General features: G+C 43.4%; 1 protein-coding gene and 1 long non-coding RNA gene across 3 annotated transcripts in view; one reads left to right on the top strand and one right to left on the bottom strand.

The window, feature by feature from the left end:
* Window positions 1-24,299, bottom strand: part of LOC133244483 (uncharacterized) — a 43,494-nt gene extending 19,195 nt beyond the window's left edge. The window contains exon 1 of the long non-coding RNA XR_009735414.1: window positions 23,147-24,299. This is a non-coding gene — a long non-coding RNA (uncharacterized LOC133244483). The remainder of the gene's footprint in view (window positions 1-23,146) is intronic.
* ROR1 (receptor tyrosine kinase like orphan receptor 1) overlaps window positions 1-25,757 on the top strand; it is a 467,486-nt gene that overhangs the window by 183,551 nt on the left and 258,178 nt on the right. The gene's annotated exons all lie outside the window — the stretch shown is intronic.

The following is a 25,757-nucleotide window of genomic DNA, read 5'->3' as shown; positions in this document are numbered from 1 at the left end:
TCATCCCCTTCTCCTCCCGCCTTCAATCTTTCCCAGTATCAGGGTCTTTTCCAAAGAATCAGTTCTTTGCATCAGGTGGTCAAAGTTGGAGTTTCAGCTTCAGCATCAATCCTTCCAATGAATATTCAGGACTGATTTCTTTTAGGATGGACTGGTTGGATCTCCTTACAGTCCAAGGGACTCTCAAGAGTCTTCTCCAACACCACAGTTCAAAAGCATCAATTCTTCGGCGCTCAGCTTTCTTTATAGTCCAACTCTCACATCAGTACATGACTACTGGAAATACCATAGCTTTGACTAGACAGACCTTGTTGGCAAAGTAATGTCTCTCTTTTTTAATATGCTTCTGTTACATAATCACTAATTGCTCATTCAAGAGCCCAGACACTTTCTAACTTCAGATGTTATCATAGTTTTTTTTTTTTTTAAATTCACCTATGCACGTGCAGTGACACTTCTCACCCTCTAACTCAGGCTACCTCAGATGGACATCTTAGGCATCTTACTGAGAGAGCCGAGTAATCCTACTCCTGACTGGGGAGGGGGAGAGGCCCCATTGGAGGTACAGTTGTTAAGTCATGGTCCTGTGGTGCCCTTGGAAAGTGAGGGATACCTGATCTTAGAGGAGAGAACTATGACAGAGGAGGCAGCTAGTATTCTTTTGGCCTGTTTTTAATGTTCATATGACACAGATTACAAAAGAACCTGTTTGGGCTGTTTATTTTGACTGGTTGCTTCTTCCAGTGATTAAGTCATTTCTCTTACTTTAGATTCATTTAGACAGGTAGAGTGTGGCTCAGACATCCAGAAGGGTCATAACTGGTTTCCTACAGTGCTCTTCTGGGGCTTCCCCAGTCGCTCAGCAGTAAAAAATCCGCCTGCAGTGCAGGAGAAGTGGGTTTGATCCCTGGGCCAGGAAGATCCCCTGGAGGGGGGCATGACAACCCACTCCATTGTACTTACCTGGAGAATCCATGGATAGAGGAGCCTGGCAGACTACAGCCCAGGGGGTCACAAAGACTCCGAGATGACTGAAGTGAGTGGGCACACACATACACACACAGTACTCTTGTGCTCAGATACTACCACCAGCTTCTATTCCTCTCTCCTCCCAGGCTTAACTCCTTCTCTTCCCAGGCTAAACTGGGATTTTTACCTCCTCAAAGAAGCCTTCCATGGTGTCCCACGGGGCATATACCTGACTTCATACTCCTCGGGCCCCCCAGCACTCCTCTTGGTGATTTTCTCCAGAGACTCCATTTATGCTGAGTGTGTCCACCTGCTCTCCACTGTATTCCCAGTGCCCTGCTCTGACCTGCTCCATAAAAATGACTTGTTGTTCCATGAATCAATTTTGCCCATAATTTTAATCACTTCTTTCACTAAGCTAGGCTTTAAGGTTTTGTACATTGTTAATTTTCATCTTATTTTTAAAGTTTATAATTCTATGAAGAAATAAGTTTTGGGCTTAATTTCATTTCCTAAAATATCTTGGATCATCATAGCCTGAAGGGAAAGGAGTTGATTTCCAGAATGCCTTGGAGAAGTGATTACCTTTCTTTATTTTCCTTGTGTCTGCCAATGGTTCTCTAACTTTGCAGCATATTAGAATCATCTGGGGATCTTTTAAAATTCCTGATACCCAGCTCAGCTTCAGACCAATTAAAGCAGACACCTGGGGACATGAATGTCAACATTTTTAAAGATCCTAGGAGATCCCAATGTGTCTCAGAGTTAGGATATCCCAGTGTATAGGGGTTTTTTGTTGTTATTTTTATAAAGGTGGTCTAAAGAGGGAAAAGTCCTTTTTTTTTACCTGAAATCCAGAGAAACAAACATCAAATAAACAATTTGGGGGAATACATTCTGCGTTTTATTTTCATGAGAGAGAAAACATCCAGATATAAAGTTATTTGTCAGAAATCAGAAATTATTATTTCCCCCCCAAAAACAATGTAGGTTAAAAGTAAAGATACAAATGAAAGGAATGTCTATCAAATGGGCTTTTGTGTTGCATTTCAAAACATATCCTCTGGCATCGGGTGCTCCTGGATTTGAGTTCTGATTTTACAACTCACTAGCTTTGGGATCTTGAAGAGGCAACATTACACTGCTCTGAGCTGCATATACAAAAACAGAGATGAAAATACCTAGCATGGGGGGAAATTACAAATACACTAAGTGTCCTTAGAGGATCTGGTGCCAAACATTGACTCCATTTCTCTTTCCCTTTCCTGTATGTTTTGAGTCAGTGGACTCAGCTCTCTTTCCTAAACCTTTCACTTGTAACACATCTCCAAGAATCCCTGAGATTTAGAAAGATTCACGTACCTAAGTGCTTTCTCAATTACCAAGGACCATTCTGTGGGTTTCTACACCCATCTTATTGTGAAGGGTGAAAACATGAGTGAGAAGGGAAGCTCTTCGGAGCTAGACTTGTGTGTCCTGCAGAAAGAAATGGATTAGAGGCTCTGTTTTGATAGATCCATTTTTCAGGAAGAGTCTGATGATGATTTTCTGGCTCTGGAGTGATTCATGAGTCCTGCAGGGAAGGCAGATTTTCAATGACTACATACCAGACTAAAATTAGAAGTGGCAGCTTATACTGTCCACCCCCGCCCCACCCCCCCAACCCCGCCACCACATAAAGAACCAGGATTCTTGAGAAAAAAAAAAAAAGAAAAAGGCTGATTCCATTTGCTGGAGCTAGGAAGGTACACATTAAGCCTGGAACATTCTGTTTTGTGCCAGTAAGTAAGCAAACTAATCGGTGATGTCAAGAAGATACAAGAACCAGTTTGAAGGGGATTTAGCTGGTCCAATCTGGAACAATTTGAGTGATAAAATAAATAAGGACAGTAACAGATTGTAAACCATTGAATAAAATCAATGACTCAGTTCTGTGATAGGAAGATGGAGGATAAGGACATAAATAGATATCAGCAGAAAAAGAAAGGGCTCTTCCTTATAGTGTAATGCCTACTGATAAAGGTAGGGGAAGTAGTAGAATTGGGAAAGTCACTATTTTGCAACCCCAGAATTGTTTAGGCAAGAATCATCGAAGGATGTCACATGTTATTATTTCTTTGTGGTAGAACATTTAAAATCTTGTCTCTTAGCACCTTCGAAGTATATAATACAGTATTGTTGACTGTCATCACATGCTGTGCATTAGAGCTTCAGAACTTAGCCACCTTTTAATTTCAGGAGTATTCTTATTATTAAAAAATACATCCTCAAGTATGAAGGGGTGAATGGGCATGATGTATGCAAATACTCTTCAGTAGTTCAGAAACAAATAAGTACACACACGATAGAGCAGCTGTGGTGAGATGCTGAAAATTGACCCATTGGGTTATAAAAGGGCGTGAGGGAGTCCTCTAGGAAAAGTATTTGCAGTAAAGTCAACAAGTGGAGCCCAGCCATCTGCCTCCGCTGACGTGTCTTAGTCCAGGCAAGTCATTTGTCATCTCTGAGCCTCAGTCTCCTTGCCTTTCAAATGGAGATAACATAGTCACAGTGCTTTTTGTGTTGTGTGTGTGAAAGTCCTTCTAATTGCAAAGAGCTGTAGACAAATTTGGGGATATTTTAATCTACATACTTCCTCACTTCCAGGGCTCTGGATTGATCTCAAGTCTTTGGCTCCTTCTGCTCTATGCTGCATGCATGCCTAAGTCGCTTCAGTCGTGCCCAACTCTGTGCGACTCTATGGACTGTAGCCCACCAGGCTCCTCTGTCCATGGGATTCTCCAGGAAAGAATACTGGAGTCGGTTGCCTTGCTCCCTCCCCAGGGGATATTCCCAACCCAGGGATCAAACCCCACCCTCTTATGTCTCCTACATGGCAGGCAGATTCTTTACCACTAGTGCCACCTGGGAAGTCCCATATACCAGCTGCTTGTGTTTAAAACATACCCCCTCCCTCCTTAACATATGAGATAATGGTACGGCGACCACTAATAATACTGCTAATATCTAATGCTTGCGCAGTTCTCTACAGCTTGTCTAGTGCTTTCTGTGTGCCTGGCACTCTTCCAGTTACTTTGCCTGTATTATCTCATGTAATCTTCACCAATACCCTGGTAGGTAGGGAATGTTATCTCCATTTTACAGAGGAGGAAACTGAGGCAAGATGAGGAGCAAAGCTAGGATTTGAACCCAGAGCTGCACCTGACCAAAGAGAGTGTTTTTTCCTATAATTTCCTGAAAGTGTGATAGGGACTGGGAATGGCCTGGGATTCAAACCCAGGCAGTCTATCCTCAGTTTCTGCTCTCAGCTAGGACCCTCTCAGTTCAGTTCAGTTCAGATCTCCTTCAGAATGGACTGATTGGATCTCCTTGCAGTCCAAGGGACTCTCAAGAATCTTCTCCAACACCACAGTTCAAAAGCATCAATTCTTCAGCGCTCAGCCTTCTTCACAGTCCAACTCTCACACCCACACATGACTACTGGAAAAACCATAGCCTTGACTAGACAGACCTTTGTTGGCAAAGTAATATCTCTGCTTTTGAATATGCTGTCTAGGTTGGTCATAACTTTCCTTCCAAGGAGTAAGTGTCCTTTAATTTCATGGCTGCAATCACTATCTGCAGTAATTTTGGAGCCTCCAAAAATAAAGTCTGTCACTGTTTCCACTGTTTCCCCATCTATTTGCCATGAAGTGATGGGACCAGATGCCATGATCTTCGTTTTCTGAATGTTGAGCTTTAAGCCAACTGTTTCACTCTCCTCTTTCACTTTCATCAAGAGGCTTTTTAGTTCCTCTCCACTGCTTCTGAAATCTGTATCTCCTGTGCCTAGCATCCTTCCTGACTCAGCGTGGCACAGACCCATATGTGTCTATGGAATAAAATGATTTGGAAAGTACAAGGGTTTGGAAATGGAAGGACCTGACTCAGAATCTTAGAATCTTCACTCTCCTTTTATGAGCTACACTCAGCTTTTCTGAGCCCCAGGTCCTGTGTTTGGTAAGAACAGTGTTCACATAGGGGATGATGCACTAAATGGTCACGATTCTCCTCTTCCTTCTTCTCCTTTTTCTCTTTTTCCTCCTTCTCCTTCCTCCTCCCCCTGTTTCGCCTCCTTCTTTCTGAACCTTTCACTGTGAACAGCATCAACATTGCTTTTAAATAGGCATTCTTTCTCTCTTGCTTCTATTATGATTTTTGCATACCATTTTTATAGTAATTGTGAGCCTCATTGTGCTATTCACTTTCTGTCTCCAATTAGATTGATTTTCTAAGGGCAAACAGTCATGCTGTTTTCATTTTTGTACCGTCATTGTCCAGCCCCGTGCATGGCCCTGAGAGCAGAGCCATTGCCAGCTCCTGTCACACATTTGTGAAATTTAGAAAAGGCCCTCCCTCTGGCCAGGTGCAGGTCTGCAAGCATGAGACTTGGGCAGCTTTCATATGAAGAAAAGACCACCTTTCCTTGGAAGACCACAGTCCCCTGCTGGGAGCACAGCCTGGTGAGTGGAGCTATATTTCACTTTCCACTGTCCCTGCTCCTGGGGCCTTTGTGTGGTCCACAAAATAGTGACTGTCTACAACAGCCATTCCTGAGGGCTACCCAGAAATGCTTGTTGAATAAAGTGAATGAATAGGCAAACAGGTGACGCATCCCCTCCTGGAATCCTTTCCCCTCTCAGCCATGACTCAACCAGAGAAGTGATTCCATGGCTGCTTTATACCAACCCCAGAGCCCAACCATTATCTTCCTAGTTAGACTTGTCACATGAAATGATGCTGCCAAAGGATTTTGCCCTTCCTTACATTCTTTGGAGTCTAACTGTGAAGATGGTTGCTCCTCTGTCACAGCTTTTGAGCAGAAGAAGCCCAATGGAGGCCCAAATCCAGGTTGAGGTACTAGTATCCAATCCCAAATTGCCCCTCCCAGGTCACAAGAGATGGCCTCTGCATGGATGTAGCTCAGGGCTGGACCCCTGGCCTTCACAGGCTTTAACATGTGTACAGAGGAACAGGTTTCCCCTGCCACTCCCCAGTGTGGTCCCTAAGTGCAGGATGGGAAAGAACTTCATTTGGCTAATTGCAAGCATTGGCACTGCGAATGCCAGGTAAGAGCTCCACTCAACAGGCTGGAGCCCTGTGGTTAATTGACCTGAGCTGGTGGGTCACATTTGCAGTGAGACCCTTGACCATGTCATTTGATTACAGGTAGGGTCATTTCTCCTTTTTACATGTGATTTATGGTTATTCTTTCTCAGTTAAATAGTTTTGTTTTAAGATAGCAAAGTGCTAAAGTATTTATTTGTTGTTGTTTAGTCCCTATGTCATGTCTGACTCTTTTGCAACCCCATGGACTGTAGCCCACCAGGCTCCTCTGTCCGTGGGATTTCCTGGTAACTCAGTGGTGAAGAATCCACCTAGCAATGCTGGTGGATTGATCCCTGGATCAGGAAGATTCCCCCGGAGAAGGAAATGGCAATCCACTCCAGTATTCTTGCCTGGGAAATGTCATGGACAGAGGAGCCTGGCGGGCTGCAGTCTGTTGGGACGCAAAAGAATCAGACATGACTTAGCGACTAAACAACAAAAAAAAAGCATTTTATTACTGACCAGCTCCATGGACAGTGGAGCCTGGTGGGCTGCAGTCCATGGGGTCACAAAGAGTCAGACACGACTGAGCGACTAACACACACATGATAATACAAACAAAAAGAAAAAAAACAAAACAAAACTCATAACCCCACTCAGCCATAACCACCGTAAATACCCAGGTTTACTCTTCCAATTCCCCCCTTTCTTTTTCTTTCCCTGCAACACACACACACACACACACACACACACACACACACACACACACAAACAGCATAGCCTCACCTACATTGTATTTTGGAACAGGTTGGAAATTTGGAGATTATACTGATTTGTAAAAGCGATTGAGTGATCTACAAACATAAAGTATTATTAATACGTTAGGAATGGAGGTGAGATTATACCTTAAGTTCCACAGATATAAGTTTCTAGTCCATCATGCCTGAAATAAACTTGCTGGAATGTAAGTCTTTCTTTTATGCCAAGCGTATGCTAACCAAAGAACCTACTTCCCAGGAGACTGGCTAAACCAAGCACGTTGTGTTCCATCTTTATGATGAAATACAGATTTCCCATTAAAAGGAAATCTCTTCCTTTCAGAAGGTTGAAAAAGATGAGACTTACAAAAAAAGAGGGCAAAAAAAAAAAAAAAGAATCCCAGCTGGTTAAATTTAGGGCGCTGAAAGAGATCCAATTGGCAGATAATCCCTGGCCACGGGCCCATAACATTTTCATTTGATTGTACATTGGATACATTTTCATTCATTTCTAAGCCCTTGCCTTTCAGTGTTTTGTTCCTTGGAGACAGGCAAACTAGTATCAATAGCTCTCTTGGCCTCTATCAAATGGCTTGATTTACTTAAGTGGTCTATTTCGTTATTCCAGTAAGGAGGGACTTGTATTTGTTGATGCATTTCCGAGAAAGATTGTGCAAAGAAATTCTGAGATTTGAATTGCTTTTGCTTGTCCTCTCATTGGTAGACTAAGAAGATGTTGGGTTAAGCGGTGAGTGTGGGACACAGGGAAGAAGGCATTCTGGACCCTCGGTCAGGAGCCTTGGCTTCTCAGCTCTGACACTGACATATGTATACAGTCTTGGCTAAATCACCTAATGGCCTTGAATTTTAATTTCATCATCCTTCAAGTAGGGATAATTGACTCTTCTCTGCTTTTTTCTCAGGGATGTTGTAAGGGTGAAATGACCTAATCCAGTGGCTCGAAACCTCAGTTGCACGTCAGAATGACCTGGGGAGGTTGTGACAAATATACTTTGCTAGTCCCACCCAACTGATTAGATCAGACAATGCTGGGTGTAGATCCTGGGCATTGTTAATTTTTTATATCCCAAGAGATTCTACTGTGGAATCAGGGTTGAAAACCATTGAAATCAAGGAGAAAACATTGGAAGGCCTGAGACTATAAGGCAAAAGAAAATATTAAAACCATCCACTTTTGTGTGGTGCTAGGCAGTGTTCCTTTAGGATTGATTGGTTTGATCTCTTTGTAGTCCAAGGGACTCTCAAGAGTCTTCTCCAACACCACAGTTCAAAAGCATCAATTGTTAGGTGCTCAGCTTTCTTTATAGTCCAACTCTCATATCCATACATGACTACTGGAAAAACCAAAGCTTTGACTAGATGGACCTTTGTTGGCAAAGTAATGTCTCTGCTTTTTAATATGCTGTCTAGGTTTGTCATAGCTTTTCTTCCAAGGAGCAAGCGTCTTTTAAACTTCATCTACTAATTTTAAAACATCTACTTCCGCTTTATTGACTATGCCAAAGCCTTTGATTGTGTAGATCACAACAAACTGTGGAAAATTCTTAGAGATGGGAATACCAGACCACCTTACCTGCCTCTTGAGAAACCTGTATGCAGGTCAAGAGCAACAGTTAGAACTGGACATGGAACAACAGACTGGTTCCAAATTGGGAAAGGAGTACGTCAAGGCTGTATATTGTCACCCTGCTTATTTAACTTCTATGCAGAGTACATCATGAGAAATGCTGGGCTGGATGAAGCACAAGCTGGAATCAAGTTTGCCAGGAGAAATATCAATAACTGCAGATATGCAGATGACACCACCCTTATGGCAGAAAGCGAAGAGGAACTAAAAAGCCTCTCAATGAAAGTGAAAGAGGAGAGTGAAAAGTTGGCCTAAAACTCAACATTGAGAAAACTAAGATCATGGCATCCAGTCCCATCACTTCATGGCAAGTAGATGGGTAAACAATGGAAACAGAGACTTTATATTTGGACTCCAAAATCACTGCAGATGGTGACTGCATCCATGAAATGAAAAGCCGCTTGCTCCTTGGAAGAAAAGCTATGACAAACCTAGACACCATATTAAAAAGCACAGGTAGTACTTTGCCAACAAAGGTGCGTCTAGTCAGAGCTATGGTTTTTCCAGTAGTCATGTATGGTTGTGAGAGTTGGACTATAAAGGAAGTTGAGAGCTGAAGAATTGATGCTTTTGAGCTGTGGTATTGGAGAAGACTCTTAAGAGTCCCTTGGACTGCAAGGAGATCCAACCAGTGCATCCTAAAGGAAATCAATCCTGAATATTCATTGGAAAGACTGATGCTGAAGTGGAAACTCCAATACTTTGAACACCTGATGCAAAGAACTGACTTCTTGGAAAAGACCCTGATGCTGGGAAAGATTGAAGGCAGGAAGAGAAGGGGATTACAGAGGATGAGATGGTTGGATGGCATCACTAACTTGATGGACATGAGTTTGAGCAAGCTCCAGGAGTTGGCAATGGACAGGGAAGCCTGGTGTTCTGCAGTCCATGGTGTTGCAAAGAGTTGGACAGGATTGAGTGACTAAACTGGGGCAGTGTTCAAGTGGTGTCACCTGGAGACCACTTAAGGGCTTGTAAATCAGTGAATTTCAAACTTTTTGAACCATAACCTTAAAAAAATCAAGCCCCAGTAAAAATAGCAAACTAATACATAAATATACTCAGTTGCATATAAACACAATTTTCAGGGGACAGTGCTTTCCTTTCCTATGTGTGATTCAATCTAATATTTGTTTTTCTTCTTTTCTGTTCCATTGAAGTGTACACTACTGTTTTACTTTTTCTTTTTATGCTGGTGGAAAGCCACAGAATTGATTTAATGATCTGCTCATGAGTGCGGACTTGTAGTTTGACAAGCAGCAATAAAGAGAGGGAGTGTTTCTGGTAAGCAGGCTCATCTGCTCTTTGATGCTTAGTCCCTCTAGTTCCAGGCTGACACTGGTGCTCAGATCCACTTCCCTGCTCTCCCTCCCATCTCCATCTTTACTTGTTACTTCAAGCATACCCGCTAGGACTGTCCCGGTTCTAAACATATTTAGCCCTGAATTGTGTGACTTGGAGCTTTGCTTTCTCTTTCCACATTCTAATCCCTGAAATGGTAGACCTTCTGCATTAAAAATTACTTTGTACTTCACCTAAAATTTGAGAAACAAATCCAACCCACATTGTCAATTGAATTTTTTATGTAGTTTGATAAAGAGCTTCCTTAGCATAAATACAAGAAGTTACAGTTAATAGGTAGCTCTAGCTACAATGTGGTGCTGATGATAATTCCAGTTTCTCTAGGGAACTGGGAAGCACCCTAGGTCACCTGGAGTGAACAAAACTATCTCCCTCTTGTTCTGCCCAGACCCTGTTTTCCTCAGGCTTCCTTTTCCTCCTCTGTGTATCCTGCTGTTCTAAGTAGGTTTGCTTCAGCTACAGAAAATTCTCAGCTTCTTCCTCTGTGCTCCTTAGCAGTGTGTCTGTCACAGTGTGGAGTCAGCCTCTATCACCTGTCATTAGCTCAGGCTTCTGATGGCATTTCTACCGTGTGCAGTGTGGGCAGGCACTTGAAGTTCAGGTTCTCTCCCAGAACATACTAGCTAATGAATTTGAGCAAACTCCAGGAGATAGTTGAGGACAGGGGAGCCTGGCATGCCTGCAGTCCATGGGGTCTCAGAGTTGGACATGACTTAGCAACTAAACAACAATAGCAATCAGTTGCCTACTGATTCGTTCTCTCTGCTTTATCACCATGGGGTCTGGAAGGGAGATTTGGGCAGGAAGAGACCTCTTCCAGGTATAACTATTTCTAAAGTTTTCTCCCAGTTCTTTTTCCCAGTGTCTGTTTACCTTTTTGGGGAGTGGCTGGGGGTGCTCTGCTTAATTTGTGTCATATTGCCTCAGACTTTGTTTGACAATAGCACAAAATCAAATGCATTCAAACTTTTCAACATATAATCGAGCATATTAACATGTGTTATTCTCACTTAATGTCTAAAGCAGTCGGTGACAAAAGATGTTATAGTTTCCACTGTGTATAGGGGCTAACTGGAGAAGGAAATGGCAGCCCATGCCAGTAATCTTCCCTGGGAAATCCCCTGAACAGAGGCACTTGGTGAGCTATGGTCCATGGTGTCGCAAAGAGTTAGACATGACTGAGCAACTAAGCACGCCAAGGGGCTAACAGGCTCAGGCTCAGAGCGTTGCAGTGACTTATATGGCTATTAAGTGTCAAGAGGTGGGATTCAAACCCAGGTCTAGAGCCTAAGTCATGACCCCTGTCTTCCACGTGAGGGTTCTGTGTATCTATCACAGGCAGTCCTTGCTCCCTCAAGACATGTGTGATCCAAGACAGAAAGACTGGTAGAAGGGGTGCCCTGATGCCAGGCATGATCTTGGCATGAGTTGAGGTGATAAGTCCCACTATATGCCTGTTTCCCAGAGTTGGTAGTTGGCCTTCAACAGACCTGTCACCCTTCTGGAGCTTCCCTGTTGGCTTGGACAGTAAAGAATCTGCCTGTAATGCAGGAGACCCAGGTTTGATCTCTGGGTCAGAAAGATCCCCTGGAGAAGAGAAGGGCAACCTACTCCAGTATTCTTGCCTAGAGAATTCCATGGACAGAGGAGCCTGGCAGGTTATCGTCCATGGGATCACAAAGAGTCAGACATGACTGAGCAAGAAGATTTACTTTTGGGGATCAGGCTTGCCTGAGGCTACCACGATTGAACAGTGTACCAAATCTTTCCTGGCAATGGACGCCGAGTTAGGCTGGGAATGAAATCCAGTGAAAAAATAGATCCATCTCGCCCCACCCTTGCCCTGCAGGGGATGCAGGCAGCCTTCTCTCAGACGGCTGTCTCGGTTCCACGGTGATAGGCGTCCTGAGTAAATACTCTGATAGACTAAACACACATTGCCTGCGTTGGCCCGAGGAGCAGCCATCCCGGGAGCACTCCCAGTCCAGTCCCCTGTGTGGCAGCCCGACCTGTTAATCATTGCACTGGCAGGCTGGCCAGGATGGAGATATTTAGCTTGGGCCTTGAACGTTACCCTGTATGCTAATGTGAGCGTTCTTAGAAATGTAATTTCCGTTCTGACCTCTATGGACAGTCCTTATAGAGAACACAGACATAAAACAATTTGTGAAATGTCAGGAAGAAATTGCATCTAATGGGGGGTACTTCTGCCAAGGAAAACATATTTCAGTTTTAAAGCATTCCCATCCATACAGGGATATTTGAAAATGACTCTTGGATCTGCAATGGGGCCTGAGCACTTTTCCATGTCCTTTAATAAGCTGTAATGTTTGTACCAGCCAGCTCCAGTGCAGGCTCCCCACGGACTGAGGCAGCCTGTGGAGGAGATGCGGTAGTGGGCTGAAGGTGACAGGTGAGACCTGTGTGAACTGGCATCAGCCAGAAATCCTTCCTGGGGGTCAAACCAAGAAGATTTACAGTGGGAATAAATAGTGTGTACCATAATGATCTGCCTGCATCTGTTACAATGAAGAATCTGATCCCAGTTGGGTCTTGAACCCTTGGCCCTTCTGACACTTGATACAATGGCTGAGAAGCGTGTCCTTCACCCTTTACAGTCTTGTGTTAGGAGACACACTGTCTTGCAAAATTGTGCTTATGAACAGAGACCACTTAGAAATAATAATAATGTACTGATAACACTTGCTATTATTATCAGTGTTTATAATATGCCAGGAATAAGTCTCTTAACTAAATAATCTCATTTTAACCCTTTCAGTAGCATGACAAGATAGATATTGCTCTCACTCCAAATTTTACTTTTCAATTTTCAGGGAAAACTGAAGCACAGAAATTGTCCAAGTTCACACAGGTAGTCAGTGACTGACCTGGAATTTGAAAATCATTTCCTAGACTTGTGCAAGATGGTTGACTGGGATAACAAAAGGAAAAAACAAACCATAAAAAAGAAGTATTAAAATTTATACTTACATTTTAGCTCAGCTCATCCTTTACTCTTTTCTGTTTTTTGTATATGTTTTATTTGTTGTTGCTGTTTTAGTCGCTAAGTCATGTCTGGCTCTTTTGCGACCCCATGGACAGTAGACCACCAGACTCCTCTGTCCATTGCATTTCTCAAGCAAGAATACTGGAGAGGGTTGCCGTTTCCTTCCCCAGGGGATCTTCCTGACCCAGGGATCAAACCCATGCCTTTTGCATTGGGTTAGAAAGATTTTTTGGAGTAGGAAATAGCAACCCACTCCTGTATCTTTCCCTGGGAAATCCCATGAACAGAGAAGTCTGGTGGGCTATAGTCCATAGGGTCGTAAAGAGTTGGATGTGACTGAGCAACTGAGCACGCACAGATTATCTGAGCACAGATAGCACGAACAGAGGACTAACCTCTGAGTCCAGCTGAGGGGAAGATTTATTTTCCTGATAAGTAACTGATAGTGATAACATCATGGGAAAACTGATACTTTCAGAGGACGCAAGCTCCTTAAAGGTAGACATTTTTGTCTGATTTGTTCACTGCCATACGGTCAGTACTAGACCTAATGCCTGGTAGACATTCAAGGTAAAAGGTGCCCATGAAGTCTGGGAATACAGATGAAAACACACGATGAAGAAATTATTACTGTTGCACTGTAACACATGACATGTTCTGTGACATCACATGGTGTGTGAATGAATTATCCTTCACTAAATGCAGAACTCAGTGTTTGATGCAGAATTGCAGGGAAATATGATTCCATCAACCCTTGCACAGATATGAACCTTTCCACATGACGAAGGCAGGAGTGGGGAATTTAGTAGACAAAGGGCTTATGATGAGTCAAGAGCATGAAGGAGGGGAAAGCCAAAATAAGTAAAATCAAATCCAGATTCAGTTTCATGCAGTGACTTTCACTGATCAACAATTGCTCTTTACCTGCCCCCTGAGGAACTGCTTTCCTTGTGCCCACAATGTCCCCACAGAGAAAAGAAGTTTTTTTGTGTGAGCTGAGGTAAATGGGGGAGGTTCCAGCAAGGAGGTAAAATTTGAGCCTGGCTTTGCATTGGTGAGGAGAAGAAACAGATACATTTGAATAGTGTCTAGTGTACAAACCTGAACTTATTTTATTCTGTGAGATAGCCTGGTTTTACGCCCATTTTATACAGGAAGAAAAAATGAAGCTTGGAATGGTGAAACGGCTTGCCCACATTAACACAGCAGGAATTCTGACTGCAGTGCTATTCTCTTTTGTTGCACTCTACCGTGGCCTAGACAGCCTTCCCAGGACCTGTCTGGAATCTTTGCTACTGCTAGAATTCTTCTAGGGGTTAAGGGCTTAGTGGTTCACTCCTTCAGTGGTCTGTTCCATTCTCTTAAAAATGGAAAGACTTCATATCATTTCTAGAAGTGCTTAAGTTTCTTAAAGGGGATAACCTGGGAATTTGAGGACCCTAGCAATATTCTCCTCCTTCAGTACCCCAGTCCAACCAGTGCTGAACTTGTATAGACCAAGGGAAATTGTGTGTGTGTGTGTGTGTGTGTGTGTGTGTGTATGGGCAGTGGTGATGGACATTTTTGATTTTCATTAGACAACATTCATAAGTGTTGTCACACTTATGAAATTCATTTTTCACAAAAACATTCATTTTTCCTGAGTTGATCCAGTTGTTTTGACCTTTGTCCTGTGACTATCTTGAAGATGCCTTCATCTAGCTTAATCTCTTAATATGTGCATGGCGGTTTCCAAACTTGGCTATCCATCAGATTCATCTGGCCTACTTGTTAAACACACAGAATGCTTTGCCAGCCTCTGGAGATTCTGGTTAAATAAGTCTAAGCCAAGCCTCTCAAATGTAATTGCAAGCATCAGAAGTGAACTTGAGGATAGACTGAAATTAGTGAGCTATCCCCTACACTTTCCAAGGAATTAATGAGGGATGCCCTATAGGGGTTAAACTATTCCTAAGTCAGACTGAAGGAAGCAGAAAATGGCACTGAGATTTCATCAAAGCCTTACACTTAGTTGTGGGGAATCACTGTTCATCATGGATGATGAAAATTCGGCCAAAAGCCTTCATCAAGCAAACAGTAAATGTCATTTAAAAGATAGTATATGAAATAAAGTCCCAAACTTTGCATCCTTTCTAAGCAAGAAGTTCTCTTTGAGTATTCTGCTGAACTTTTAAAGGTTAGAAATAGGAGGGACCTAGTGAGAGGCACCGGAGAAGGCAATGGCACCCCACTCCAGTACTCTTGCCTGGAAAATCCCATGGATGGAGGGGCCTGGTAGGCTGCAGTCCATGGGATTGCTAAGAGTCGGACACGACTGAGCGACTTCACTTTCACTTTTCACTTTCATGCATTGGAGAAGGAAATGGCAACCCAGTCCAGTGTTCTTGCCTGGAGAATCCCAGGGGCAGGAGAGCCTGGTGGGCTGACGTCTATGGGGTCACACAGAGTCGGACATGACTGAAGCGACTTAGCAGCAGCAGCAGCAGTGAGAGGCACTAAGTGATTTGTTGTCTTTGTCATTAGCCGTAGAATGGTCATGACCCATTTTCTGAGAGGTCACAAGAAGCCATGGAAAAGGGGACAGTTAACCACCTGGTTTCCTTGCCCTGATCCTATTTATCATTTGGGTGTTTAAAGAATGTAGTTGGCTTTTGGGTCCATTTTATTGTGCAGGAAATCTTTTTAGAGCGTGCCTGTGTGGCAAACCTTGTTCCAGGCCCCATGCACTGTTGAGCTAGACAGAGTCTCTAATGTGCTGACATTCTTGTGGGAAAGACAGGCAAGAAATGAATAGAAGAAATATTAATAAAGATCATGTGAAAATAAAGATCACATCAGTGAATGAGGAGGAACATGAGGAAGACGTAGCAGGTGATGGTGGGGACTGAAGAGAACACTTCCCTAAAGGGAGTATCCAGGCCAGTGCCATCTGAAGATTGGAGAGAGTGATGCAGGTTAAGTGACTGTGTGGAGAAGGATCTCTGGAAGTGATGCAGATGATGCTCTTGGCTCTGTCCTAGGGCTTTATTCCACAGACTGTCTTTAGAGATGCTAGGACTTTCCAGTATATTTAACGATGTTCATTGTTTGTTTGATGAAGGCTCTTTACTATATTTTTATCATCCTTTTCCATGATGAGTGGTGATCTCCTCTAACTAAGTTCACAGATTTGATGATATTTCTTCCTGTTTTTCTTTTTAAGACACATACCACATACCTACCCACCCCTGTTTATATAAGCTTCAGGCTCCATGAAGCCTAGATCTGTTCCTGGCAACATAGAGTACAAATGTGGTGTAGTACAGAGGAACTCAGAAGAACCTAAAGGAAAAATGAAAATTGGTATGAAAACCTAGGCTCAAGGGGGAGTGTGGTGCTAGATTCATTCATTCATGCATTGGTTCATTCATTCAATATTAATTCATTGAGTAACGTGCACTAACAACCAAAAAAGAAATTGAGTCCCTGTCCCAGTACAGCTTCTATTCCAGTGGAAAAGAACAGAAAATGAAGAAATATATATATAATGTGTCAGGTGGTGAAAAGTAATCAGCCAAGGGGGACACAGAGTGTATGTGTGTGGGGTGGGGGTGGCAGGAGGTGGGAGCATTTGCTGTTTTATCAGGGGTGAGGAAGGAAGGCCTCTCTCACATTTTCCATTTGAATTGACATGTAGAGGAGGTAAGAGAGTGGGCCATATAGGAGAGGAATATTCCAGGTAGTGAAACAGCAAATACAAAGACCCCAAAGCAGGAACATGCCTGGTCTTCCTGAGAGAGGTGCTAGAGATGGAGGAGAGCAGGACTAGGTAATGGAGGCCCTTGGAAAGGAATCTGCATTTCATTCTAAGAGCAGTGGGTAGTCTTTGGATAGACAGTGCTTTAGGAGTCTAGGGAAGGAGAGAATATTGGGTATGAGAGGCTCACACTGACTTCGGATTGGGTCTGTAGGGATCCAGTAGGTTAGGTGGAGCTTAGCATTAAGAGAAAACCTAGAAGGAGCCCCAGCAGAAGCCCAGGTGAGGAGCTTGAAAGCAGACTCTTTTGAGGGCCAGGTGACAGGTGAGCACTGACATGAGTTAGAGTTCTACTCTGGGAGAGTGCTGGGGCTGATTTGCCTGAATCATGGGAGTGCTTTGCAACCAGGCCAGTGAATTTAATATTCAGTATGTAAATTCCAGGATGCCACAAATAGAACAGTGATGACTCCAAAGTTTCTGTCCAGGAATGTTCTGGGGATGGCTCCCTGGTTGGAGATAGGAATGATGGAGGGGACAGAAGATGTGTGTTAGCACTGGCAAGTAAGAGTTTGTACTTAGATTGTGCATTGACTTGAGGGTGGCTTTGGGGAGGGTGGTGGTCAAGCTTTGAAATCTTGCGCTAAAGCTACAATGCATAGCAACCACCCTGTTCTTTCTTGCATGGTGTTTAGAGTTATTAAGGGGTGGGAGCAATGAAAATTATGGGTATTCAACCCTGAATCTTCACTGGAAGGACTGATGCTGAAGCTGAAGCTCCAGTATTTTGGTCATCTGGTGTGCACAGACAACTCATTGAAAAAGTCCCTGATGCTGGGAAAGATCAAGGTCAGAGGAGAAAAGGGCATCAGAGGATGAGATGGTTGGATGGCATGCACTTGGGCAAACTCCGGGAGATGGTGAGGGACAGGGAAGCCTGGCGTGCTGCAATCTATGGGGTCGCAAAGAGTCAGACACGACTGGGCAACTGAACACCAAAACAACAAATCCTTAGCTCTGTATTGGGAGAATGAAAATTAAATGATGAAATCTGTGACTTAGGAAGTTTGACAAGAGTGAGTCTGAGGAGGCATTCATTCATCCATCTATTCAGTGATTAATTTTTGAATGCTCCAATGTGCCAAGTGGCAAAATGAAACTTGGATATCCCTGAGTTCAGATCCTATCGTACCACTTACTAGCTGTGTGACCTTGGACAGGTTTTATTTAATGTCTTAGAACCTCAGTTTCCTGATCTATAAAATATCAATAACAATATGTACCTTAGCAGTTGCTGTAATTAGAGATAACAGGTACACACTGCCCAACCCAGTGCTTGGCACCTAGTATTAGGTGTTCAATAAATGATAACTCGTGCTGAGTTGCAGTAGATGGGGGACACTGGAGGCAGGGAGTGGTTACTGTGGCAGCAGAGATTTGCCTCAAGGGCCTTCCTTAGGGTGAGGGTGGGGTTTTGTAGAGCAGAGGGTAGCTTTGAAGACCACCTTAAATAGAAATAGGGACCAGAAGGAGAGAGTGCATTCAAAGATAACCTGAAGGTTTTCAGAACAGAAAATAGGGAAATATTCTGCCCCTCCCTCCCTCAAAAAAAGAACTGGGAAGAAAGTGGACTGGATAAGAAATCATAGATAAGAAGTGACTTCATTGAATCTGTGGTAATAGTCGAGTAGAGAGAGTCTCTAAACTGGGGAAGATATAGTGGATCCCAGGAGTGAGACTGAACTAAACACTTGAGTTTAGTATAACTATCATTGTGACAGAGTACTAGTCACGATGGGGTTGCTATAGCAAAGACCCCAAGTAATAGTGGCTTATGTAAGAGAAGTCAGAGCAGAAGCCATTTGGGGCTTTCCAGTCTCTTATGTTGTTTCTCCACCTTTACTAATTTGTAGTCTTCATTCTCGTGGTCCAGGATGGTTTATCTGCATGCTTGCATCCCATTCAGAGGGAAGGGGAGATGGGGATAAAAGTGGGCATACCCACTTCTTACATTCTGTTGGCCAAACTTGGTCATAGAGTCACAGATAAGTTACAAGGGAGACTGGGAAATGTAGCTTTCTTCTGAGAAGCCAGATTCCTAGGTACAGTTCTATTATTTTGGATGAAGTGTTCAGGCCAGCTATCAGTCTCTGCCGAGGTAGTATTAAATAAAGTCCTGAGGATGGGTGAGATCATGGAGAAGTTTAAGAGGGGACTTCGGAGTTGGACTTTCATACTTTAGTAAACCTCTCTGTTATGGCAACGGGAGGATTTAAGAAGTCAAGGAAAAAACATGGAAGTTAGACCAGCAGATCTAAGATAATCAGTCAGCCCTAAAGGAAATCAACCCTGAATATTCCCTGGAAGGACTGATGCTGGAGCTGAAACTCTGATACTTGATACGAAGAGCTGACTCATTGGAAAAGACTGCAATGCTGGGAAAGATTGAGGGCAGGAGGAGGAGGGGACAGCAGAGCCTGAGGTGGTTAGATGACATCACTGCTTCAATGGACATGAATCTGAGCAAACTCTGGGGGATGGTGAAGGACAGGAAAGCCTGGTATGCTGCAGTCCATGGGGCCGCAAAGAGCTGGACATGACTTAGCGACTGAACACACACATAGACCAACAGGCAAACGGGGCTGATATAGGTTGAGGGATGGGACAGTAGACAGCTGTGTCAGGTCCTGACGGTCCAAGGGGAATGGATTGGTGATTCATTATCATGGCGAAGGCTCTCAGTGGTGAGGGATGGGAGTGAGCAGAAGCTGGTCTGCAGAGGGTGAGGCTGGGACAAGCGAGGACAGTGAGTGTGGGTCACCCTGGAGAGGTTTGGCAGGCAGTTAGAAGGACCTCGGAAGAGATTGGAACCTCAGGGGCCAGTCAGGTTAAGTGAAATGAAGTTCACATGTCTGAAAGCATTTACAGATATTAATTTTACCTTTTTTTTTTTTTTTTTAAATTAAGAAGAGGCCTTTTAAAGAAAGGAAAAAATCCTCTTAACTGAAAAGAACTAATCCTTTTAGGGAGTTTGCTAATGTAGGCATAAATTTTTTTCTTTGGCAGCTTTTTTTCCCCTCCCATCTCCCTCAGATAATCTTATCTCAATTTTGAATCAGAAATCTTATTTATAGCTTTTCTAAAGAGAATTATTTCAATGAGGGCAGATTCTTTACCCTTTGGACTTATTTTCTTTTTAAAAATAGATAAGTTATCCCTCCTTTTTCTCAAGAGAGACAGTTAAATTATTAATTGAAAAACAATGATTGTGAGCTAAAAAGGGGGGGCGTAAATCAAAGGAGGAGGAATAGATTCAGCTGGCTTCCTGTTTTTCTGTTTCTTTTTCTTTTTTTGGAGGGAAACGAAAAATGCCAAAATTCCATCTTTCCCTCAGGACCGGAAGAAAGCTTCGTGTATGTTACATCCTTAACGGACCTGGAATAAAGTGGGGAATGGTGTGGTCTTCTCACGCTCTTTCCTCCACCCTCTCCGTCCCTCCCCTCTGCTGGATCTGATCTAGAGGAGCAGCTTAGCATTTGTGGCTCTGAGACAAGCGGGTCATACATACTTATAACAGCTACAGTAATTGTACTTCCTTCTGCCTGCACGCTCCTATATACGCTACAGTGTGTATCACTGTGTGCGTTACAGGCTTACATATCAACACTTTCTCATGACAGCCTCACTTCCTGCTGTTGTCCCAAGTTCAGTGATAAAGGAACTGTGACTTAGGGACCTCTCAGCTAGAAAAGCAGCCAAGCCTGGTTTTGAAGGACATCAGTAGTCATGTATGGCTGTGAGAGTTGGACCATAAAGAAAGCTGAGCGCTGAAGAATTGATGCTTTTGAACGGTGGTGTTGGCGAAGACTCTTGAGAGTCCCTTGGACTGCAAGGAGATCCAACTAGTCCATCCTAAAGGAGATCAGTCCTGGGTGTTCATTGGAAGCACTGATGTTGAAACTGAAACTCCAGTACTTTGGCCACCTCATTGTAAGAGCTGACTCATTTGAAAAAACCCTAATGCTGGGAAAGATTGAGGACAGGAGGAGAAGGGGACAACAGAGGATGAGATGGTTGGATGGCATCACCGACTCAATGGACATGAATTTGGGTAGACTCTGGGAGTTGATGATGGACAGGGAGGCCTGGCATGCTATGATTCATGGGGTTGCAAAGAGTCCGACATGACTGAGCGACTGAACTGAACCGAACTGAGTCCTCGGATGGTATACTTTGGTCATTGAGTACTTGTATCGTGAGAGAAGGCAGAAGGGCAGGTCCAGCTGTCTTTGCATCCCTGTGACATGCTCTGCTGTCCTGGCTCTGTGGGCACCCTGGCTCCTGACGGTGGTTTTAATACTGGTGATGCCAGCCATCCTAGGGCATGTTCAGTCTGGAGCTTGGATGAGATGATTACTGAAGGAAAAGGAACTTTCACCAATATTCTGAAGGCATGAAGAGGGCATCTAAACCCAGGCCCAGCATGAATTCATCTCTAGATAAGTTCTTTCTGCATCATTCTAGTGGGAGACCTGGTCCTCATCAACCTGATCACTGCCAACATCAGAAAGGCAAAATTTATTCCTAAGGAAGGAAGAGTATCACTGATCAACAGACCATGACCCTCAGGAAGCTGAAAGGGACCCAAGAACAAATACTCCCAGATCTGTACCCAGAGTGCCTGAATCTAATTTGTTAGGTAGTTGAGAAAGTAGACAAATTAATATAGGTGAAATGTTTAATGTGGCACCTAGGACATTAGTAAGGATTCAGTAACATTGACTGTTGTTTATTATCAGACAGGCTCAAGTCAGTGGCCCGAAGAATTCCACCCCAATTCTCTTAACTCCCACTAATTCAGTGTATCTGAGGGGTCCTGTATCACTGTCCTGTATTTACTTTATGAATTGCTTGTCAACATTTTGGTACTTTGTGGAAAAAGCTTGTGGAACCAACTCCACAGAGAAATACAGTTTTAAAACTCATTTTCAAACATTTAAAAATTAATAGAAGGCAGTGGTAAAAGAATTCAAATCTCTGAAACATATAAATCTAAGAAAGAAGGCTCCTCCCACTCAGCCCCTGATTCCCCAGTCCCATTTCTTACAGGTCACATGGGTACCATTTTCTTGGCCATCCTTCCAGAACTTTCAAGAATGCATATGCAAATGTAATGGAGTTGAAAACACTGCACTCTGGTGTGCTAAGAAAGTGTAATCTCTTTTTTTTTTTATTAATTAGCTCGTCTTGCTCAGCCTTGCCTCTTTCCTGGAGGGGGAAATAGACTTGGATTCAAGCCCTGGCTTCTCCACATCCTCTGCTTTGGGTTTGGCTGGTCCAGTCGTGGGCTGCTGTTTATTGAAGAAGTCTGTGATTGGTGAACTTGTAAGCAGTTCTCTTGATGGAAATGTTACTTAGTTTAAAAATCATAACACACATACTATCACCTGTCTACTGCCTATTGCTGCCTCCTGCAACATCTTCCTGAGAGTCACTGACAGCTTGGAACGCCCTCCTGCAGCTTCGAGGTGCCAGTGTTACTGGGCTGTTGCAATTTCATGTCATGACAGGGCCTCTGGGTGTGGATGTCCCCCTGCCTTCCACGAGTTCCTGGCGAGAAGTGTAATACCTTCTCTGAGCGGCTTTTACTTTTCCCTAAAGTGCCTAACTCTGTCCTCCTTCACCTTTGTGGAATTCCAGCCCCATTGCTGGGGGTGAAGGTCCATGATGCCAACAAGCCTCTTTTTTCTCCCCATACTTCCCCAAGGCAGCAGTGTGGGGGCTTCCCTTACATCCTCTTCTACCCTACTCCCCCTGTCTCCTGCGGTCATAGTCATGAGACAGCTGCTGAGAAGGAAATAAAGAGCATATTTTCAAAACACTGTATCTGCTGCATGAGTCAGTTTATCTGTCAGTCATTCTAACCACTCATTCATTCATTTCACTTTTCTCTAGGATTGTTTTGAACTTGATTTTTCACTGATCAATATCCCTTGATGATCTTTCCCATGCAGCACTTAAAAGAGAACCGACCTCATCCCTCTAACAGCTGTTCAGAATTCTGTCATATTGCTCCATCAAGGTTTATTTACTCCTTTTCTTGTTGATTGGCATAGAATTGTTTATGATTATGCAACTACATCTGAAAGACATTTTATGCTCTCTGCTCTGATTTTTTTCCCCTTCCTTTGCAAATTCCTTTACTTGTCACCTAGTACACAAGCAACAGTACACCCTGCAAGAGCTTCTCTTTCCTTGTGAGGCCCTCTGCTGCGAAGTGCTGCCCATTCTTCCTTTATACTTTTTAGCCTTTGCTTGACACTTTCGACAACAGAAGCATGTGACTGTGGTTTCAGGGGAGGAGCAGCAGCAATGGCAAATGGGTGTTCCAATCCCCAGGTGCACACTTTTTCAGTAAGTGCATATTCCTAGTCCCAAGTAAGAGAAGTACATTTTCAGAAAGGATCAGCATTTCTTCTTTGCCCAGAGAAAAGAAAAGAGAGTAGAATTACATAGCTGATCAGTTAGGATAAACCTGAGTATAGTAACTTTTACGATCTGAAGTTGTATTCTCTTACCTAGGAGAAGTCTGAAAGTAGGTGGCGATCTGTGGTTCATATGGAGGCTCCATGACATTTTCAGGACTTTCTGCTCCATCTGTATCTGCTGTATCCACAACACGTGGTTTCCATCCTCAGGTTCACAAGGTGGCTGCTGAAGTTTCCTTCATTACATCATGTTCCAGGCAGGGAAAAGTAGAAGGAAAAGGACAAATGAGGCACATGTCAGTTGTCTCCTTTCATAGGAGTTTCACTACCTCCCACGTAACACTTGCATTTATATCTTATTGGCCGTAAATTGTCATATGGCTGTATCTAGCTGCACTGGAGTTCTGTTAGTAAGGAATAAGGGAAGAGTTGATTCCAGATAGGCAGCCCACTCTCTCTGTCTCATGTGGTTTGATCCATGGCTTGGATTTCTCATTTCACCAAATGCTGACACATATGGAATAGTAGTTGCTGCTCAGAGCAGAGATGTGAAGTAGCTTAAATTTATTTCTTTGCTCTCTCCCATCATCTGGGTTTCTGCCTCCTTCCTCCTGAGGATCTCATCACAAACTGTTCCTTCCTGAATGATCAGAGAACTCTTGGTGTAGTTCTTGGTCATAACGTAGAAGCATATCACACATTCCGAGTTCCTTTTCCCCACACTCCCCGTCAGAGCTTACATGTTCTGTCTTCTCTTTGCTGGGCACAGCTAGGCAGTATGTTTACTAATTGAAGCAATGGGACTCAGAATCAGTGGTTTACCACTCCAGTGCCAGTTGCCAATGCCTTCCTTACGTTCCCCACTGCTTACCTTCCAACAGCACTGAGTCCCCTTCCTTGGATTCATTGTATCCCTTAATGAGTCCAGACACTTGCACTGGCAGCCCCTTCTGCCTGAAGTGTCCTCCCCATCTGCATATGTCTTCTCTAGCCCCATCTCTAGCATACAGTGCCCATTTTAAATGACCCAGTTCAAGCATTACTCCTGCAAGAAGCCTGTTCTAGTTCTTTGCCTTTAGTGTCTCCCATCTAAGCTCACAGTCCCTCAAGTGCCTTGCTGTCAGTTTATCAGACCGAGTCATCAGTGCTAATGCTGACTGCCTTCCCCCACCAGATGCTGAGCTTCTTGACAGCAGGGCAGGGATTTTACCACCTGAGTCTTATGTCAAGGAGGATCTTTGTTGCTGTTTGTTGAATGAATAAATAGCAACATTCAGCACTTTGATCCAGAGAGAAAGTGTGAATTTCCTTCATGGAGAGATCTTTTGTTGATGGGAGATCTTCACACAGCCACATCATGATGAAGGTATCTTCCTGTTTCATCAAAGCAAAAGGTGTGCCTAGAATGGCTGCTCTATTAAACTTCTTAGTGGTGGCCCTATGGTCAAGAGCATCAAGGGAGAAGGTCATAGTTTGTGCAGCTGAAGGGATTCATGAAACTCCATCGGCCACTTGAATAAAATACTGGGCTTTCTATGATGGTTTATTTTTGAGTAGGAACAGGTCTGTGGCACTAATCCTGTTTGAATCCTGGAACCCTGTTTAGCAGAAAGATGAGCCGGAGACCTCAAGTTACATTTGTTGTTAAAGTTTGACCAGACACTTGGTATAAGTGTGTGTCATGCATGACTTTGCTTAAGTAATTAACATTCCTGTCTAGGTTCCTTAGAAGGGGCTTGTGTTAGAGAGCCCCTCAAAAGACTGATCTAAACCTTTGAACTTCAGTCTTTCCATTTATTGCCAATTACTGATATGCTTAAGTTTCATTTTTCTAAAAATGCAAGAAGGATTAGATCTTCTAGGAAACATGTTTATTATTAGGAGAGTCAAGCTTGGAAAGTGGGGCAATTTCAAAATGAAGAGCTAAACGTAAAAGTGGTATTAGAGAAAGTGTTGGGGGACTAAGCCCAAAAGTACTTTTTGAAGTTAGGGAAAGAGAAGAATTAAGGTGAAGTTGACAACGGCATTCAAATATTTTAGGCACTGTCTGGAGGCAAAGCAATTTGGTGCACTAGAGGGCTGACTTAACATTTAATTACCTCCCTCTTTTCTTTCTTCCTTTTCATCTTTCTTCCTCTCTCCTTTTCCTTTCTTCTTTTCTGCCTCCCTCCCTCCTTTCTTCCCTCAATCCTTCCCTTTCTTCATTCCTTCTTTTCTTGTAACTCCTATTAAGTGCCTTTAAAATTATAAGGTCCATGAGAGTAGGAGATTGATCTAACTTGTCAATAGGGGTCTTCTTAAGGAAGGAAGGAATGGATGCTAAAATGGGCTTCCCAGGTGGCTCAGTGGTAAAGAATCCACCTGTCAAGCAGGAGATGCAGGTTCAATCACTGGATTGGGAAGATCCCCTGGTGAAGTAAATGGCAACCCACTCTGGTATTCTTGCCTGGGAAATCTCATGGACAGAGGAGCCTGGTGGGCTACAGTCCATGGGTTAGCAAAGAGTCCACATGGTTTGGCGACTGAACAACAGAGAGTAGGAGATCGATCTGACTTGTTAATAGAGGTCCTCTTGAATGAAGGAAGGAAGGAATGGATGCCAAAATGTGCAAGCACTGGAAATACTAAAAAGACAGAACTGAGAATGGAAAAGTAACACAGATCGGTGCAAGATATATCGGTGGAGATATAAGTATATGGA

This window comes from Bos javanicus, chromosome 3 (assembly GCF_032452875.1).
Source record: "Bos javanicus breed banteng chromosome 3, ARS-OSU_banteng_1.0, whole genome shotgun sequence".
Lineage (NCBI taxonomy): Eukaryota > Metazoa > Chordata > Mammalia > Artiodactyla > Bovidae > Bos > Bos javanicus.
The sequence above is the reverse complement of the archived record's forward strand: the minus strand, read 5'-3'. Positions and strand labels throughout refer to the sequence as shown.